General features: G+C 51.3%; 1 protein-coding gene across 3 annotated transcripts in view; it reads left to right on the plus strand.

Moving 5' to 3' along the window:
- Positions 1-2424: 2424 nt before the first annotated feature.
- sun2 (Sad1 and UNC84 domain containing 2) overlaps positions 2425-13724 on the plus strand; it is a 70295-nt gene continuing 58995 nt past the window's right edge. For all 3 annotated transcript variants that reach the window (XM_033013548.1, XM_033013550.1, XM_033013549.1), the window contains exon 1: positions 2425-2656. The gene's annotated coding sequence lies outside the window, so the exon portion shown is untranslated. The remainder of the gene's footprint in view (positions 2657-13724) is intronic.

Below are 13724 nucleotides of genomic sequence, written 5' to 3' on the forward strand. Positions count from 1 at the left end.
AGATGTTGGTTTAAACCGAAGATAGACATATAAAGCTGGAATAACAGTGGGACAGGCAGCATGTCTGGAGAGAAGGAATGGACGTTTCGGGTCAAGGTGTGGTGTGGGGATGGGGGTGGTGGCGGGGGATGGGGTGTTGGGGATGGAGGGGAGTGGGTGAGGGGAGTGGTGGTGGATGGTCAGTGGAGGTGTTGGGAAAGATTGAGGTTGATGGGGGTTGCTGGGCGTTCGGGTTGGTGGGGGGGTGGGCGGGGGGGATGGTGGGTGGGGAGTGATGGGGTGTGGCGCGAGGATGGAGGGGATGGTGGGTGGGGAGTGGTGGGGGTGGGCGAGAGTGGGGCGTGTGGGGGTTGGGGAGCGGGGGTGGATATGGTGGGGGAGGTGGGGGTGGGGATGGGGGGGGGTAGATGGGAGTCAGGATATTGGGGGAGGGGTGGGAGGAGCTTTTGTGGGGTTGGAGGGTAGGTGATGGGGGAGTGGGGTGGGATGGGGGGCATGGTGGTGTGGCTGGTACTGGTGTGAGGGTCAGGTGGTGAGGGTGTAGGAGAGGGGGTGGTGCTGTTGTGCTGGTGTTGTGTGGGTCAGGGTGGGGCTGGTGTGAGGGTGGGGATCAGGGGGGTGGTGCTGGTGTAGAGGTGCTGGTGCTGTTTTGTGAGGGGGTCAGGGGGGCGGGATCAGGGTCAGGGTGGTGCTGCTGCTGTGGTGCTGGTGAGGGTGGTGAGGGTGTGTGAGTGTGGGGGTGGTGCTGTAATGTTGAGGTCAGGGTGGCGGAGATCAGGGTCAGGGTGGTGCTGCTGGTGTCAGGGTATTGGTGGTGTGAGGGTCAGGGTGGTGGGGGTGTAGGAGGTGAAAGGGGTAAAGGTGTGGGAGTGTGAAGGTGTGGGAGGGGGGTGGTGCTGCTGTGTCGGGATCAGGAGGGGTCAAGAGACAATAGGTGCAGGAGTAGGCCCATCGGCCCTTTGAGCCAGCACTGCCATTTACTGTGATCATGGCTGATCATCCACAATCAGTACCCCATTCCTGCCTTCTCCCCATATCCCTTGTTTCCGCTGTCTATAAGAGCTCTAGCTAATTTTCTCTTGAAAGCCTCCAGAGAATTGGCCGCCACTGCCTTCTGAGGCAGAGAATTCCACAGATTCACAACTCTGTGTGATAAAGTTTTTCCTCATCACTATTCTAAATGGCTCACCCCTTATTCTTAAACTGTGGCCCCTGGTTCTGGACTCTCCCAACATCGGGAACATGTTTCCTGCCTCTAGCGTGTCCAAACCCTTAATAATCTTATGTTTCAATAAGAACACCTCTCATCCTTCTAAATTCCAGAGTATCCAAGCCCACACACTCCATTCTATCAACATATGACAGTCCCACCATCCCTGGAATTAACCTGGTGAAACTACGCTGCACTCCCTCAATAGCAAGAATGTCCTTCCTCAAATTTGGAGACCAAAACTGCACAAATACTCCAGGTGTGGTCTCACTAGGGCCCTGTACATCTGCAGAAGGACCTCTTTGCTCCTATACTCAACTCATCTTGTTATGAATGCCAACATGCCATTCACTTTCTTCACTGCCTGCTGTACCTGCATGCTTACTTTCTGTGACTGATGGACAAGGACCCCCAGATCTCGCTGTACTTCCCCTTTTCCCAACTTGACATCATGCAGATAATAATCTGCCTTCTGTTTTTGCTACCAAAGTGGATAACCTCACATTTATCCACATTAAACTGCATCTGCCCACTCACCCAACCTGTCCAAGTCACCCTGCATTCTCATAGCATCCTCCTCACAGTTCACACTGCCACCCAGCTTTGTGTCATCTGCAAATTTGCTAATGGTACTTTTAATCCCTTCATCTAAATCATTAATGTATATTGTAAATAGCTGCGGTCCCAGCACCGAGCCTTGCGGTTACCCCACTAGTCACTGCCTGCCATTCTGAAAGGGACCTGTTTATCCCTACTCTTTGTTTCCTGTCTGCCAACCTATTTTCTATCCATGTCAGTACCCTACCCCAATACCATGCACTCTAATTTTGCCCACTAATCTCCTATGTGGGACCTTATCAAATACTTTCTGAAAGTCCAGGTACACTACATTCACTGGCTCTCCCTTGTCCATTTTCCTAGTCACATCCTCAAAGAACTCAGACCGATCCTGCTACTGCTATCCAAATGTGTGGCTATTTCATCTTTTATAGTTAGAGTGAGGCTATTGTGTGGAGGGGAGGTGAGCAAAGATCTTATAGGTGGTGAGGGTGGTTTGTGTGGAGGTGGTGCCGCATTTGTCCCGGTTCCTGTCCCCATCCCCCGGGGGGGTGGAGCCGCGACACAAACTGACACTACAATGTAGCAATTTGAATGTTGCAACCAATGGGCAGCGGCGCCGGGGGCGGGACATAGACATAGACACAGACATAGACATAGATAGGGCGTCGGAGGAGGTCGTGTCTGGTGTCTGCTCAGCTATACTCGACCCTACCCTAATCTAGCATCATTTACTATAATCTACTATCATCTACACTCTAGGTGCGGCGAGGACAGGCGGCGACCAGAAGGGGAGTGGTTGAAGTGGCCACGCTCCTGCTCCCGCTCCTTGTTCTCGGCGCCGCAGGGCAGCTTCTGCCGCTTGGACCCAGCAGGAACAATCACTCGGTGAGTCTGTCTGTCTCTGTCTGTCTGTCTGCCTGTCTGTCTGTCGGTCTGTCGTGTCGGTCCCTGGCCCCGCACAGGTGTGACCGCTCCTCCCGGCGCCGGGGGCCCTACAGACGGGGTCAGCTCCCGGCCTAACCCCCTTGTCTGCCTCCCCTTTAAACACCAGCGCTGTCAGAGCCCAGGGGCGCTTCACCGCTGAATTAACTAACCGCACACTTGTATTGTGCAAGACGCTAATAATAGACAGTATTTAAAGGATTAAGGTGTATTATCGCTGTGAGGATTTGCTGCTTCTTCTCTGGCACTTTAACTTTGGATCACAAGTTTACAGTTAAGATTTATTATTGTCAATATGATCCACCGCTGGGTTTGGTGTTTCATAGACTGGGGTGCCCAGTTCAAGGAGAGGCTGCTGTTTTGGTTAAAAAAAACCAGTATGGAGCCTTCACGCTCTCTTGAAGGTCCTGCACTAATCCCGGGCTTTAGCCTCTTTTTGTCTACCTTCTTTTTGTATCTGTGTGTTAACTGGTGCCGGTATCTCGGCCCTCCGTGACCATAGATGAATTGATGATTTTTGCAGTGTCGTGGTCCTGAAGTGTTCAAACCATATCCATCCTGTGCTATGGTTGGCGTCTGGTTGCAAACTTCCGTTATCTCTGAGACAGGGGTGGTAGCTGGTGACTCGTGGAATCAACTGAACTGTCAATGGTAGTGAAACTGTTAACTACCTGTGATTAAATCTGAGAGAAAATGTCATGTTAAAGGCAGAATGATTGAATTTGCCAAAAGTATTATTATCTATCTATCTATTATATTACTAAAACTATCATCTTGTTTGTTTGTATGTGTGTGCGCGTGATTCCAAAACTGCCAGAACGGTACACGATAGCGCTACAATTTTTGTCCCACTGTTGTCCTGGGGAGTCCGTTAGCCAAGTTTCCTTTAGATTGATGTTATTATTTACAAGTTACAAAAACAACTTTTAAAGCAGCTTCCACTTGCCCTGCCTGCCAATGACATCACGATGCAATCCCGAATTTCATTTACGTAAAATACAAAACAATATCTGTTTTATTTAAATTCTTCAGTTTTCATTCACACAGGGAATCCGAATCTCAAATTCTTCCGTTTTCATTCACACAAGGAATCCAAATATAATTTACATAAAAAATCGTGGGGGTGGGGTGGGAGGGATAGGGTGGAGGTGAGGAGTGGGGGAGCAGGGAGGGAGAGGGGTTATGGAGGGAGGGAGAGGTGATTGAGGGAGGAGGAGAGTGGAAAGAAGAGGGAAGGTGAAGATGCCTGGCATAGGCCGAGCCCCGGGGCTGTAGCTGTGCCTGGGCTTTGGGCGCTGGGGAGTGGGGAGTGGACACAGACACGGATTGGGCCCTGAGTACGGCTCTGGGCCCTGGGCTGGGGTTCGAGCCGGTCCGGGGGCTGCTGCTCCGGGCCTGCGGGGAGGGAGAGGAGCGGGACCTGGGGCAAGGACTAGGCCGCAACCTCGTCCTTTCGCTCCCATGGCTCCAGACCGCTCGGCCCGTCCCCCTCAACACCCCCCCCCCCTCCCCGACAACTTCATCGCCGACGTGGTGGAGCAAACGGGGCCGGCGGTGGTTTACATCAAAATCCTGATGAGGTGAGGAGGGAAACTAGGGGGATTGAGGATGGGTAGGGAGGAGAGAGGAGTAATGGAGGGAGTGACTTGGGGTAAGGGAAGGGTGAGGGAGGGAGTGGGGAGGGGAAAGAAGAGGGAGGGTGAAGAGGAGGGGGTGTGGGGGAAGAGGGGGAATGGAGGAGGATGGGGTAGGAAGGGGATGGCGAGGTAATGGAGGAGGGGAGGGTGTGAGGGGAGGAAGTAGAGGAGGGTTGGTGGAGGGAGAGGGAGGATAATGGAGCAGGGGAATAGAGGACAAGAGGGAGAGTGAGGCGTTCACATTGATCTTATTTTTTTTACAAGTTATTGCCATTTAAAACTTTAAAAACGTCAGCCGCGCCCGCGCAGTTGGGGGCTATGGGTGAGTGGTGGAATATTGCGTTGGGTGAACAGGACCCAACGGATCCGCACTTGGTCTAGCATTGTGTTAGTGTAATATTGCCATGTGTATCATGATACATGATGGTGGAAGGTTGCTTTTCAGACTGGAGGCCTGTGACTTGTGGTGTGCCTCAGGGTTCAGTGCTGGGCCCGTTGCTGTTTGTCATCTATATCAATGGTTTGGATGAAAACCTACATGGGATGGTTAGCAAGTCTGCAGATGACACAAAAGTGGGTGGTATTGCAGATAGTGAAGATGGTTGGCAAAGATTACAACAGGATCTTGATCGGTTGGCCAGGTGGGATGATGAATTTTAGGATGGAATTTAATACAGAGAAGTGTGAGGTGTTGCATTTTGGGTGATCTCACAAGGGCAGGACCTACACAGTGAATGGGACGGGGTGATCTTATAGAGGTGTATAAAATCATGAGAGGAATAGATCGGGTAGACGCACAGAGTCTCTTGCCCAGAGTAGGAGAATCGAGAACCTGAGGACATTGGTTTAAGGCGAGGGGGAGAGGATTTAATAGGAATCTGAGGGGTGACATTTTCACACAAAGGGCGGTGGAGATATGGAAGGAGTTGCCCGAGGAGGTAGTTGAGGCAGGGACTATCGCAATGTTTAAGAAACATTTAGACGGGTACATGGACTAGACGGGTTTAGAGGGATATGGGCCAAACGCAGGCAGGTGGGACTAGTGTAGATTCGACCAATTTTGCCCGTTGTGGGCAAGTTGGGCCGAAGGGCCTGTTTCCACGCTGTAAGATTCTATATAGAGTTTAAATAAATAAATTCGAGCAAGTGACTCTGGTGTCCAGGTGATGCGTATATGGTGAGATAGACTTCCACATAATCGGCTTGTTTGTAAACACTTGGGATTAAGGGAAGTGACAGTGTTGATACTGCATTATCCAGGGGGACAGAAAGCAGGGAGAAGTGGTGTGTGGATGTTTATGTACAAAGAGGGGAAGGCCCAGTACTGTGCCCGGTGTCTGCTCTTTGTGGAACCTGTTATTAACCTGCGTATTAACCACATTGTTCCCCAGTTTGGGCTAGGCAGTGAACTGTGAGGAAGCAGTGTTCAACAAGTTCATATTTCAGGTGCTGGCAAGACCAGAGAGGCACTGGGCCAGGGAACACAGTGGTGGCTATGGGCCTGTCCCACTTACGTGATTTTTGACACGTGACGCCTGTATGGTCGTGAGTAGTCGCCCAAAGAGTTGTATGTTTTTCTGGTCGCCGCCGGATTTTCAACATGGTGAAATTTTTCAGCGACCTGCTGTGACTATGACGGGTGCCGGCAAGTTGCCGAAATTGCGTAAGTGGGACAGGTCCTTTAGACTGTTGAGGAAGCCTTGTTTATGGGCTCACAGCCAGGTGGGGACAGTAAAACTCCACTTGGTTCCAGTTGGATTGTCTGGTCCCTGTATTGTCTTAGATAGACACAAAATGCTGGAGTAATGCCCCTGTCCCACTTAGGAAACCTGAACGGAAACCTCTGGAGACTTTTCGCCCCACCCAAGGTTTCCGTGCGGTTCCCAGAGGTTTTTGTCACTCTCCCTAATGGTCGAAAGTGGTTTCCGCTTCTTCTACATTCCGGCGATTATTTCAAAACATTCGAAACCGGCCGCGACTAAAAATAGGTTGCCGTTTTAAATATCGGTAATATTTTAGTTGAAGCCGGTTGCGATGCTAGTTGAAGGTGGTTGCAGGTAGTGGAAGGTAAGACCTCCCCGGTGGAATAAAACTGGGTGAAAAAAGGCAAAGTCTCCAGAGGTTTCCGTTCAGGTTTCCTAAGTGGGACAGGGGCATAACTCAACAGGACAGGCAGCATCTCTGGGTGACGTTTCTGGTTTAGACACTTCTCCAGACAGATATCAGGGGAGTGGGAGGTAAGGAAGTGTATAGACAAGGAAATCTATAAGTGTATAGATAAGGATATCTCCCACTCCCCTGACATCAGTCAGAAGAAAGATCTCGACCGGAAACGTCACCTATTCCTTCGCTCCAGAGATGCTGCCTGTCCCGCTGAGTTTCTCCAGCATTTTGTGTCCATCTTTGGTGTAAACCAGCATCTGCAGTTCCTTCCTACACAAGCCATGTGGACAGGCCGGTGGGGGTGAGTAGGAGGGGTTGACGTGTAAAATCACAAAGGATAGTGAGTGAGGAGAAGTCGTGAGTAAGGACGACAAGGTCATTGTGTTGACAGTGCAGGTTTAAAAGGGTGGCACGGTGGCGCAGTGTAGAGTTGCTGCCTTACAGCGCTTGCAGCGTCAGAGACCAGGGTTCAATCCCCACCACAGGTGCTGTATTTACAGAGTTTGTACGTGCTCCTCGAGACCGCGTGGGGTTCTCCGAGATCTTCCGTTTCCTCCCAAGCTCCAAAGACATATAGGTTTGTTGGTTAATTGGCTTTGTATAAATGTAAAATTGTCCCTAGTGTGTGTAGGGTAGAGTTAATGTGCGGGGATTGTTGGTCGGTGTGGACTCGGTGGGTCGAAGGCTTGTTTCCATGCTGTACCTAAACTCTACAGTGATTGGAAACAACCAGCGCTGCCTCTGGGTTTCCTGGTTTTCGGTCAGATTTGCTCTGAAACAGAGAAGGAAGCAGATCCGGTGAAACTTCTCAAAGAAACTGGAGAAATTATGGAAATGGAATGGGTTTGCAGGCCAGTGGGGGAAGAGCGAGGGGCAGGAGGATTGGTGATTGTTCAAGCACTTGTGACTATCTTCCGTTCAGGCAGCGGGCGCAGGCAGCCATGTGTTATAGACACTTGATACAGCTAGTTATAACTAGTCCCAAAGACGTGCGGATTTGTAGGTTTATATGCCTCTGTAAATTTTCCCTAGTGTGTAAGGGAGTGGATGTGAAAATGAGGTACCTTTGGGGTTATGGGGAAAGGTGGGAGAATGGAGATGATGGGGAAAGATAGATCAGCAATGATTGAATGGTGTAGTAAATGATGGACCGAATGGCAATTCTGCTCCTCGAGCATGTGAACATAGAACTAGTATGAAAGGGAGATTGATGGTCAGTATGGATTCGATGGGCCAAGGCACCTGGATCCTTTCTGTACCTCAGGTTTAGCTTTATTCTTGTTACATGTGCTGGCGCACAGTGAAAAGCTTTGTTTTGTAAGCTATCCAATCAAATCAGATAAAATATATTCATAAATACAATCAAGGCAAATCAAGTTCAATAGGTAGAGCAAAGGGGAAGATACAGAGTGCAGAATATAGTTCAGCATTGTAGCGTATAAGTTCCAGAGACTGTCCAATGTGTGCAATGGGGTGGAGGTGAATCGGACAGTACCCTAGTTTCATTAGTTCATAAGTGATAGGAGAATTATTGGGCCATTCGGCCCATCAAGTCTACTTCGCCATTCAATCATGGCTGATCTATCCCTTTCTCCTAACCCCATCTCCTCCCCATAACTCCTGACACCCGTACCAATCAATAATCTACCTTTCTCTGCCTTAAAAATATCCATTGACGGCCTCCACAACCTTCTGTGGCAATGAATTCCACAAATTCATCCCCCTCTGACTGAAGAAATACCTCCTTATCTCCTTCCTAAAGGAACGTCTTTTAATTCCGAGGCTGTGACCTCGGGTCCTAGACTCTCCCACTAGTGGAAACATCGTCTCCACATCAGTTTATCATCGTTCTATTAATCAGACAATTGGCCTGCCACGTGTTGTATCCAGAGACTTGCTGTGTGTGTGGTTACTCTCCCATCCCTACTGATGATGCCCATTTTTGATGATTGCCGCCCACAAAATGCTCTGCCCCATCATCAGATGCCAGGAAGCCAGGGAATGGTGAGCTGGAGGGAACAGTGCTCTGAAACCAAGCTTTGCCGTGTATATTTCTGTGAACGGTGGCACAGCGGTAGAGTTGCTGCCTTACAGTGCCAGAGACCCGGGTTCCATCCCGACTACGGGCGCTGTCTGTATGGAGTTTGTACGTTCTCCCCGTGACCGCGTGGATTTTCTCCGAGATCTTTGGTTTCCTCCCACACTCCAAAGACGTACAGATTTGTAGGTTAATTGGCTTGGTAGTTCAAGTTCAAGTTCAAGTGAGTTTATTGTCGTGTCCCTGTATAGGACAATGAAATTCTTGCTTTGCTTAAGCACACAGAAAATAGTAGGCATTTACTACAAAACAGATAAATGTGTCCATATACCATGATATAAATATATACACACATGAATAAATAAACTGGTAGTGCAAATAACAGAAAGTGGTTGCTAATAATCAGAGTTTTGTCCGAGCCAGGTTTAATAGCCTGATGGCTGAGGGGAAGTAGCTATTCCTGAACCTGGTTGTTGCAGTCTTCAGGCTCCTGTACCTTCTACCTGAAGGTAGCAGGGAGATGAGTGTGTGGCCAGGATGGTGTGGGTCTTTGATGATACTGCCAGCCTTTTTGAGGCAGCGACTGCGATAAATCCCCTCGATGGAAGGAAGGTCAGAGCCGATGATGGACTGGGCAGTGTTTACTACTTTTTGTAGTCTTTTCCTCTCCAGGGCGCTCAAATTTCCGAACCAAGCCACGATGCAACCGGTCAGCATGCTCTCGACTGTGCACCTGTAGAAGTTAGAGAGAGTCCTCCTTGACAATCCGACTCTCCGTAATCTTCTCAGGAAGTAGAGGCGCTGATGAGCTTTTTTGATAATTGCGTTAGTGTTCTCGGACCAGGAAAGATCTTCAGAGATGTGCACCCCCAGGAATTTGAAGTTCTTGACCCTTTCAACCATCGACCCGTTGATATAAATGGGGCTGTGGGTCCCCCTCCTACTCCTTCCAAAGTCCACAATCAGTTCCTTGGTTTTGCTGGTGTTCAGGGACAGGTTATTGCGCTGGCACCATATGGACAGTTGCTCGATCTCTCTTCTGTACTCTGACTCATCCCCATCAGTGATACGCCCCACAATAGTGGTGTCGTCAGCGAACTTGATGATGGAGTTCGCACTGTGGTTCGCTACGCAGTCATGGGTATAGAGTGAGTACAGCAGGGGGCTGAGCACGCAGCCTTGGGGTGCTCCCGTGCTGATTGTTATTGAGGCTGACACATTTCCACCAATACGAACAGACTGTGGTCTGTGGACGAGGAAGTCGAGGATCCAGTTGCAGAGGGATGCGCAGAGACCCAGTTCTGCGAGTTTGGTAACCAGTTTGGAGGGGATGATTGTGTTAAATGCCGAGCTGTAATCAATGAATAACAGCCTGACATATGAGTTTTTGTTGTCCAAGTGGTCCAGTGCGGAGTGGAGGGCCAGCGAGATCGCATCCACCGTTGATCTGTTGTGGCGGTACGCGAACTGCAGTCGGTCCAGGTTTTTGTCGATGTAGGAGTTGATTTGCTCCATGATCAACCTCTCAAAGCACTTCATCACCACCGGCGTTAGTGCCACTGGTCGATAGTCATTGAGGCAGGTCACCTTACTCTTCTTGGGCACCGGTATAATTGATGCCCTTTTAAAGCAGGTGGGGACCTCAGACCTCAGAAGTGAGAGGTTGAAAATGTCCGTAAAAACTCCCGCCAGTTGGTCCGCACAGGTTTTTAGAACACGGCCGGGTATACCATCAGGTCCAGGTGCTTTTCGGGGGTTCACCCCTCTGAAGGATTTCCTGACATCGGCCTCTGTGACTGAGACTGAAATGCCATCACAGCGAATGGGGGATCGGGAAGGCACATCAGTATTCTCCCTGTCAAAGCGTGCATGTAAATTGACCCTAGCCTGTGTGGGGTAGTGTTAATGTGCGTGGATCGCTGGTCGGCATGGACTTAGTGAGCCGAAGGGCCTAGTTTCTGCGCTGTATCTCTGAAATAAACTGAGCTAAACTGAGGTGCAGTGTTGTGGGAAGCTTTGCCAGTTGTCACGTGGCCTGTGGCTTGTGTTGTCTGAGATGTTATCTGCTGTTTGGGCACAGCCTCGCATGTTGAGTGGAAGCAGTGTTGGCCCTGCAGCTGGTGCTGGCTGGTGACAGCCGGTTGAAAAACAAAAACGAGCAGTTGCTGGAAGTCCGAAATGAAAACGGGAGACGTGTTGTCGGCTTTGCAGCTCTGACCCCATTAATGTGTCAGGTCACCGACCCTCCATTGAAAGAGTCATAAAACAGAGAAACAGGCCCTTCAGCCTCACTCCTTGTCCATGGGAGCCTTCCTGGGCTGCTTCCATTTGCCTGTGTTTGGCCCATATCCCTCTAAACCTTTCCAATCCGCATCCCTCATCAAACGTCTTTTAAACCTGTAGATCACTTCCTCTGGCAGTTCGTTCCATGTCCCCTCCACTCTCTGTTGGAAAGGTTGCCCCTCAGGTTGCCCGTAACATCATTCTCCTGTCACCTACGCCTCTGACCCCAAGTTGGAGATTCCCCGACAATAGGTGCATGAGTAGGCCATTCGGCCCTTCAAACCAGCACCGCCATTCAATGTGATCATGGGCACTCCCTCAATAGCAAGAATGTCCTTCCCCAAATTAGGGGACCAAGACTGCACATAATAATCCAGGTGTGGTCTCACTAGGGCCCTGTACAACTGCAGATCGACCTCCTTGCTCCTATACTCAACTCCTCTTATTATGAAGGCCAACATGCCATTCGCTTTCTTCACTGCCTGCTGTACCTGCATGCTTACTTTCATTGACTGATGAACAAGGACCCCCAGATCCCGTTGTACTTCCCCTTTTCCCAACTTGAACACATTTAGATAGTAACCTGCCTTCCTGTTTTTGCCACCAAAGTGGATAACCTCACATTTATCCACATTAAACTGCATCTGCCATGCATCTGCCCACTCCCCCAACCTGTCCAAGTCACCATGCATCCTCGTAGCATCCTCCTCACAGTTCACACTGCCACCCAGCTTTGTGTCATCTGCAAATTTGCTAATGTTACTTGTAATATTTTCATCTAAATCATTGCATATACTCGACTAAATGGGACCCGTTGGGTCTCAGTCACCACGGGGGGGGGGGAGGAGGTATTGTGGAGGAGGGGTTTGTGGGTGGGGGAGTGGTGAGTGGGGGGAGGGGTGTGTGTGGGGTATGTGGGCAAGGGGGGTTTTGGGGGAGAGGGGTGTGGGCAGGGTGTGTGTGGGCAGGCGAAGGGTTGTGAGGGGTGGGTGTGTGTGGGGAGGGGGGGTGGGGAAGAGGGGTGGGGGTGGGGAGGATGGAGGTGTGGGGAGAGGGGTGTGTATGGGGGAGTGGTGTGGGGGAGGGGAGTGGACGAGGGAGGGGTGTGTGGAGGCAGGGGGCGAGAGCTCGGAGAAAAGACGGGGAAGAGCCATGGGGAGAATGAGGTATTACGGGGGAGGGGGGCAGGAGCCAGCGAGGGAGACCAGAGGAGAAGGGGTTGGGGTGCGATGGGGACTCACAGCGGGCGCTGGCCACTTCGCTGGTGGTTCTCCTCCGCCGGGAGTCTCTGCTTTCCATTTGGCGACATTGGCGCCATCTCCGACTCCGCGCTGGCTGGGCTCGGTCGGGTCGGGCCATCCAGAGCCTCCTGCAGCTGCGGTAAAGACACGGGGGGGGGGGGGGAGGGGAGCTCGGGGTGTGTGTGGGCAGGCGGAGGGTTGTGAGGGGTGTGTGGAAGGGAGGGGTGTGTGTGGGGGAGGAGGTGTGTGGGGGCGGGGGGGGGAGAGAGCTCAGAGAAAAGATGGGGGAAGAGCCATGGGAGATTGTGTGGTATTACGGGGGAGGGGGGCAGGAGCCTGCGAGGGGACCAGAGGGGAAGTCGGTGGGCGGCGCGACTCTCGTCAGCAGCGGCCTCTGCAGTCTGTCTGTGTTTTATTTATTTTTTGTCTCGTTTTTATGTAGTTTTTGTTATTTTTTTTGTTGGGGTATGTGTGTGGGGGGTGGGGGTGGTGTGGGTAACTTTAAAATCTTTCCCCTGCACGGGAGACCCGACCCTTTCTTTGTCGGGTCTCCGTTGTCGTTGGGGCTGCAACGTGGAGCGGCCTCCAACAGGAACGACCTGGGGTTCCAGCTGCGGAGCTGCCGACTACTCACCGTCACGGGGATGGCCGAGTCCGCAGCGGGTGGAGCGGTGGTGGAGCGCTGCTGCCACCCGACCTCCGGAGTTCCGGAGGCTGCAACTGCGGGTTTGGCGGACGGCGGCACCGGGAGCCCGCGGGTCCCTGCTGGGTGACCGCTTTTCGGGGCTTCCGCAACGGCGACTTCTCCCGCCCGAGTTGCGGGGTTGAAGATTACCTGAGCGGGGCCTTACACCATCGCCCCGCGCGGCTTGGAGTGGCCGCGGGACTTTGCGAGCGCACGCCGGGGGCTCTAACACCAAGACCCGGTGCGCGACCTTGTATCACCCGGCGTGGCTTTAATGGCCGCGGGACAATCGCCATCGCCAGCCGGGGTCTTTGACTTTGACTCTGACTCTGACATCGGGGGGGAGAGTGCAGTGGAGAGATAAGTTTTTTTTGCCGTCCATCACAACGATGTTTGTGTAAACTGTGTTGTGTCTCGGGTCTTTTTGTTTTGTAATGTATGGCTGCAGAAACGACATTTCGTTTGGACCTCAAGGGGTCCAAATGACAATAAATTGAATTGTATTGAGTATTGTATTGTAAGGGTTTGCGGGTGTATTGGGGACTCACAGCGGTCACTGGCCACTTCGCTGGTCGTTCTCCTTCGCACGGCTCACGGACTCACTCACTTAATCAGCACGGCTTGTGGACTCAGCCCTTCCTCCGGGTCTTTATTCTCCTCGCCCAGCCTGGTGATTAACACATCGCGTGCTAGAAGGGGCGTTCCCTTCCTGGTGACTGCCAGGCGAGAAGACCAATCTGCTGATCTCATGATTTTTTTACCGATCGGTAGAAAACCTGGTGCGCTTGGAGCAGAGCAGAACGGTGAGTAAGGTGGCAAAAAAATCATAGCGATATAGGGTAACGCTTTTGCGCAAATTAAAAAAAAAAAAAAACGCATACTCGAAGAGGACAAGATGAGAGTTTTAGTAATAGTATAGATTGTAAATAGTTGCGGTCCCAGCACTGAGCCTTGCGGTACCTCA

The sequence above is a fragment of the Amblyraja radiata genome, chromosome 38 (genome assembly GCF_010909765.2).
Source record: "Amblyraja radiata isolate CabotCenter1 chromosome 38, sAmbRad1.1.pri, whole genome shotgun sequence".
NCBI lineage: Eukaryota > Metazoa > Chordata > Chondrichthyes > Rajiformes > Rajidae > Amblyraja > Amblyraja radiata.